The 7,035-nt window shown below is 37.2% G+C and overlaps 1 protein-coding gene across 1 annotated transcript in view; it reads left to right on the plus strand.

The window, feature by feature from the left end:
• Positions 1-7,035, plus strand: part of zdhhc8b (zinc finger DHHC-type palmitoyltransferase 8b) — a 197,256-nt gene that overhangs the window by 57,148 nt on the left and 133,073 nt on the right. The gene's annotated exons all lie outside the window — the stretch shown is intronic.

Raw genomic sequence — 7,035 nt, forward strand, 5'->3', positions numbered from 1 at the left:
TGTATATTCCCCCAACTTCACAAACTGTTTTCTGTTAAAGTAGCTTCTCACCCAGTGCAACACCAACCCCCTAATCCCATTCTGTTCAAGTTTATTGATTAATATATCATGATTGATTGTATCAAAAGCCTTTTTAAGGTCTGTAAATATTCCAACTGAATGTAATTTGTGGTCTATGGCATTTGTAATCTCCTCAACTGATTCTATTAATGCAAGTGATGTTGAACTATGTGCTCTGAATCCATATTGACTATCAGTAAGTAATTTATGTTTATTTATGAATTTGTCTAATCTATTATTGAATAACTTTTCTAATAATTTGGAAAATTGTGGAAGCAAAGAAACAGGTCTATAATTTGTGAAGTGGTGTCTATCCCCAGTCTTATACAGCGGCACAACCTTAGCTATTTTCATTTGATTGGGAAATTTACCGGTTTGAAATGATAAGTTACAGATGTATGTTAATGGCTCTGCAATCCTTTCAATGACCTGTTTTACCACCACCATATCAATTTCATTTAAATCGGTAGATGTTTTATATTTACAATTATTCACAATGTCTATAATTTCTTTTCCATCCACTGTTGTGAGGAACATTGAACAGGGATTTCTTTCTATGAGATTATTATCCCAATCCTCAGGTTGGGAATCGGGAATTTTTTTCTGCCAAGCTTGGTCCAATATTTACAAAAAAATTATTAAAACCGTTGACTACCTCATCCTTATTTTCCTTCTTGACATTATTATCAATGAAATACTGAGGGTAACTGTTTTTTATTACCATTTTTGATAATGCTATTTAATATATCCCATATTCCTTTAATATTGTTTTTGTTATTATATAATATGTTACTATAATATTCCTTCCTACATACCCGTATAATATTAGTTAATCTATTTTTGTATTTCTTGTATCTATTTTCTGCCTCTTTAGTCTTTAGTTTTATGAATTCTCTATACAGTGTATTTTTCTTATTACATGCATTTCGTAACCCTTTCGTCATCCATGGTCGAGCTTGGATTTTTTGTTTTCTGTAGCCTTGTTTAATTGGACAATTTTTATCATATAATGATGTAAATATTTGTAAAAAAGTTTCATATGCACTATCAACATCACTTTCACTGTATACCTTTTCCCAGTTTTGCTCCTGTAAATCCTTCTTTAGTGTGTTCATGTTTTCCTCTGTCCGCACTCGCCTGTATTTTATTTTCTCCTCTGGCTGATTCCGCCGATGGTTTCTATTATAAACAATGAAAACTGGTAGATGATCACTAATGTCATTGATTAATAATCCACTCACAGTGTTATTCTCAATATTATTGCTGAATATATTATCAATTAAGGTAGCACTATGGGATGCAATTCTGCTTGGCCTGGTGATTTTTGGATATAAACTCATACTGTACATTATATTGATAAATTCATCTGTTATTTTATGCTTATTTGGATTGAGCAGATCAATATTTAAGTCACCACAAATGAACACACTTTTTTGATTAGTTTTTGAGAACATTTTTCAAATACAGTCAGTGAATGTTTCAATACTAGATCCTGGTGCTCTATATATACAGCTGACTAATACATTTTTGCTTTTTTCTTCACATATTTCAATAGTTATACATTCTAATAAGTTATCGATCACAGTTGTCATATTGTCTACTATTTTATAATCCATGTTCTTATCCACATACACAGCCACTCCTCCTCCACTCGTATTCTTTCTGTTTACACAGTTAAATTCATATCCATCCAGTTCAAAATCCATTCCTTTATCTTCATTGATCCATGTTTCTGATATAGAATTATGTTAAATATTTTTTAAATTGACTTAAATATTCTTTAATGTTGTTAAAGTTTGCATATAGACTTCTGCTGTTGAAATGGATTATTGATAATTTGTTATCCCTTTTAATGATCCGATTAAAGTGTTCATCTGTATAATAGCAACAACTGTCATTGATATTTGAGAAGAAATTATTGTCCGGGTCTATATCGTGCTCCAAGTCCAGTACATTGTGGTCTGTGTATTTAAATGTTCTCACTTCTACTTTTCCATGATCAGCAATCCTTTGTTATAGCCTTCTTGTCTCCAGATGTTGATGATGTAGTAGATGAATAGGTTCCTCTAGTCTGTGTCATGGTGTTGTGATGTGTTTGTGTCCTCATACCTTATTGGTCGTATTTGTCCAGTTCCTCAATGTTCCTGATTACCATAACCTTCGCTTGTTCTGGTGTTCCATTCAATTTGATAAATGTTTTGCAGTTGGATGTCCAAGTCTGTTGAATTTTTCCCTGCTTTTTTAAGAAACGAGCTTTCCTGGCGATGTCTGCGTTTCTTTTGGTCAGATGTTCATTGATGAATACGTTTGTTCCTTTGAGTTTCCGTCCCTGTTTTAACAATGCCATTTTATGTTTTTTGTTGACAAACCTCACTAATGCCGACGGTGTTTATGGCGGAGCCAAAGCAGAGGCAAGAGACGTGCCAATTCCGATGGATTTTGAAAGGCTGCAGAATACGGAATGGTAAGGTAGGCTTTGATTTTTGTTGCTGCTGTTTATAACACTATAATTATAGCATTTTCGATTGTAGCATCTGTTTCATGCTTTTGTTATTTTTCTGGAGCCGCGATAGTATAGCTACTACTTGCGGACCACCGTTATTACGTTCGGGTTTTTGCCATTTTCGAGTGCCTGGCATTGCATTCATCCATGTTTAGTTTAATTATTTTCATGAAAGAATAAGAAATAAACGGCAAAAGTTTCGAAAAAGATCGCCGAAAACAACAGTGAACATTCCGCCGCCGTGTTTACTACGTATTGCACTGATATTTTTACAAGTTCCTTGACCATTTCAAGATTATTGTGAACGTATTATTTGGGGTTGACATTTTAGGTGTTCCTGTGAGCGGTGTGAGGAACATGGAGACGGTAGAGGAAAGTGTCTGCTGTCGGGAGCAAATGCGTGTCTGCAAGCAAAGGGAGCAGCAGCCTGACATTTCGTGCATCACACAAAACCGCTGCTTTTGATCAATCTGCCTGGACTTGAAAAGGCTAAAACCTTTCGCCCTTGTGTTTGTGCAATATGCTGCGACACACTGGTCAGGCATATTGACAAACAAGTCCCTGAGAGCTGTGTGTTTAATCAAAGTTTCTGCCGCTAAAAAAAGTGTAAACAACAGCCGCCAGGCGCGCAAGCCAATATGGTCTACACGCAGTGACGTATTTCCGATTTGGTGCTTAGCGGGAAGCTGGTCACGGGGCGCGCACATTTTTCAGTGGCGGGACGTTCAAATGTTGTATATAACGGGAGAAACCATGTCCATTTTCCCAAAACGCTTAGGTTGACCGAATTATATAACCTTTGTTACATGTAATAAGACTATGTTGTCTTTAAGTGTCATATCCACTTTAAAGATGTCACATTTTTTTAAATGCAGTCCAAAAATAGATGCTCCAGTACAGACAGTGTAGGGCTAGTGGCCTGCAATCACCTTAGTATTTCTTCTGTTTTTCTTGTTGTTTAATGCTGGCAAATTATACAGTATTTCTTGTCTTTCTGATGCCTGATTCTGTTTTTTTCTCTCTGTTTAAGGTGCAGCTCCATCCAGAGATGGGTGTGGTATTTGTGCTGGCGACCCTCCTGTCCTGTGCACCAACAGCATTTCCTGTATATTCGTTCTGTGAATTGTTCTGTAATTTATGTCTGTAACATGGCTCAAGCAGAGGGTCACCCCTTTGAGTCTGGTCTGCTTGAGGTTTCTTCCTCAGAGGGAGTTTTTCCTTACCTCTGCTGCTCTGGGGGTTAGTAAGGTTAGACCTTACTTGTGTGAAGCACCTTAAAGCGACTCTGTTGTGATTTGGCGCTATATAAATGAAAACAAATTGAAATTGACTGGATGCCACACCCACACAATATAACGCTACCCGACGCCAATTTATGATTCCTGCTGTGCTCCATTGTTGCCGAGCTATAAATCATGCAGCCTTACCCCACAAAGTGAGATCTTGCATGGAATCCCAGACCGAGGGAGATTGACAGTCATCTTGTGTTTCTTCCACTTTCTAATAAATAATCAGAACAGTCGTTGTCTTCTACCAAGCTGCTTGCCTGTTGTCCTGTAGTCCATCCAAGCCTTGTGCAGATCTACAGTTTTGTCCCTGGTGTCTTTAGACAGCTCTTTGGTCTTGGCTATGGTGGACAGGTTGGAGTGTGATTGATCGAGTGTGTGAACAGATGTGTTTTATACAGGTAACAAGTTCAAACAGGTGCAGTTAATACAGGTAAAGAGTGCAGAGAAATTAACAGGTCTGTGTGAGCCAGAATTCTTGCTAGTTGGTAGGGGTTCAAATACTTATTTGCAGCAGTAACATACAAATAAATTATTTTTAAAAATCATACATTGTGATTTCTCGATTTTTTTTTTCCTTTTTTTTTTTTCTTTTTTTTAGATTATGACTCTCACAGTGGACATGCACCCAAGATGAAAATTTCAGACCCCTCCATGATTTCTATGTGGGAGAACTTGCAAAACCGCAGGGTGTTCAAATACTTATTTTCCTCACTGTATGTCATGTGGCATTGCTTATTTGTTTCATTGTATAGAAAAATAGTACATTGTATGACTTACGCCATTTTTCCTTGTTTGATTCCATTTTCTGTTAATTTTGGTTCTGTACCTTTTGCTCCGTGAATAAATCTGCTACCTTTTCATAAAAATGCATCCAGGGTACGAGCAAGCTGTCTGTGGCACGTTGACTTTGCCATGACTGCATGGTGGATCTGTTTAGGTGTCATATAAAATAAATAATGACTGTTTTTCATTCATGCAATGGAAAGAATATTCCTCTCATTTAAGCAAACATTCCATCTTTTAGTTCAGGGCTGCCCAAGTTCGGTCCTTGAGATCTACCTCCTGACACTTAGTTGTCTCCCTGTTCCAACACACCTGAATCCAATGAAAGACTTGTTTATTTATTTATATATATATATATATATATATATATATATATATATATATATATATATATATATATATATATATATATATATATATATATATATATATATATATATATATATATATATATATATATATATATATATATATATATATATAATAAAACGCGTTACTCTAATTTAACCACTTTTTTTGTAACGAGTAATCTAACACGTTAATCTTTCCAAATGAGTAATCAAATTAAAGTTACTTCTCCAAGTCACTGTGCGTTACTATTATTTTTTCATTGTGGGTCGACAGCACCATTACACTTGGTCCGTGGGCAGGGGGTCGGGGTTCGACTGAACTGCCCACTTTAAGCGAGCTGTGAGCTTTTCATCCGCGGTTTTTTGCAGCTGCTAGACTCGTCCTCACCTCTTAAAGCGCAGTGATCAGCACACCTGCACTGAGCTTTACAAAGACATTTTTATGCTTTATTTTTCTCCTTTATTTAGACTTGTGAGCTGAGCCGCTCCATATCGTCTCGTTAAAAACAGCTGATCCTCCGCGACACGTCAACAACTAACACTATTTTCCACTCAAATGCACCTAAACTCTCTTTCTGAGGACCACATGATGTGAAAACGCAATAAAACTTTCTTACCTGTAAATCTGGTCACGTTTTCTGCATAAATAAATGTTATCCATTCTTTGTGCTCAAACGCCAAAGCAGGGGTGAATCCAGATAGAATGGGGGCGTGGGGGAGGGATGTGCCCCCCCCCCCACAACACACCTGGATTAAAGGTCCAGTTTTGAAGCCTTTTTTTACTACAACTACTAATACTACTTAAAATAATAATAATTTCGACAAGTAAAATATTTAGAGAGAATTTAAATGTTAGAAAAATGCTAGAATGAATTTAATAGTTACATTTATAAACAATGTAGGTTCGAAATTGCAAGTTTTACTGTTACAGTGCTGTCAACAGTTAAATATGAGGTCAAGAAAGAGGTCTTTAGTTTACTTTTTATAAAACAAGTATTTATTTTCATTGAAGTCAAGAAAGGGTGACTATAAAGTAAGTTTTGGCAAAACAGGTATCATTGTCATGTTGAGGTGGCAGAGGGTTGTTGTCGGCAGCTGGGGAAAGTAACTAAAAAAGTAACTAGTAATCTAACTTAGTTACTTTTACAATTGAGTAATCAGTAATCAGTAATTGGATTACTTTTTCAAAGTAACTGTGGCAACACTGAAATTCAGTATTGTAGATTGACTAGTACGCTTACATTTTCCAACTGCTTTCAAGCACACACTAACTTGAGGTTTTTCACCCATTGTCATGAACCTCATGATACTGTGTGTGGAAAATGTAATTTTAAAAAAAAGTCCTTGTGTGTGTGGTGTAGTCAGCCTTGTAGCAGGAAATCAGTTCATTCAGGCTTCAATTGCTTTTGGGAGAAACTTTTATAGCTGGAGTGCAGATCGAGGCTGCTAGTGAGATGATCAATCAGGGAGCCGCAGCGTCCAACAACAATGCTGCCGGTGGTTTGGTGTGAACCCCAAATGAATAGAACAAGAGAGTCAGAGGAATTGCAATAAATGAATAAAGTAGAGCTGTCAATTAGTATGCCGGTCTTGAGGAAGAAACATGTCGTGTAAAAGGAGCAGAAGTACAGCGGTCTCATTTCTAGGGCTCAGTTTAGACACAAACACAAATCTGACTCAGTTTCAGCCTAGTAGCGATGGACAATGATTTTGTGGTGTTGAGTCTAGAGAGGCTGAAACCAGCGTCTGACAAGGACCCAGCGCTAAATAAACAGAGAGCGGTTCCAGAAAACAGATTTATTTTACAAGTGCTATATATAAACAAAAGGTGAATTAACGGCCTGGCGGGGTGGAGGATGACGCGCTCTCCCTAGCGCCCAAGGGATTGGAGCCCGACAGTTCTGGACCCAGAAATTCCCGCCGGCACCCCCCAGGTGGTTAATGAATCGGACAGCGCCTGTTAAGGACGAGAGGTGAGGTAAGTCACTGTTCACACAAATACTGTTTAGGATTCACACCATCAGCAAACACATTCAGGTTCTACTTCAGA

This window comes from Thalassophryne amazonica, chromosome 5, assembly GCF_902500255.1.
Source record: "Thalassophryne amazonica chromosome 5, fThaAma1.1, whole genome shotgun sequence".
Classification (NCBI taxonomy): Eukaryota; Metazoa; Chordata; class Actinopteri; order Batrachoidiformes; family Batrachoididae; genus Thalassophryne; species Thalassophryne amazonica.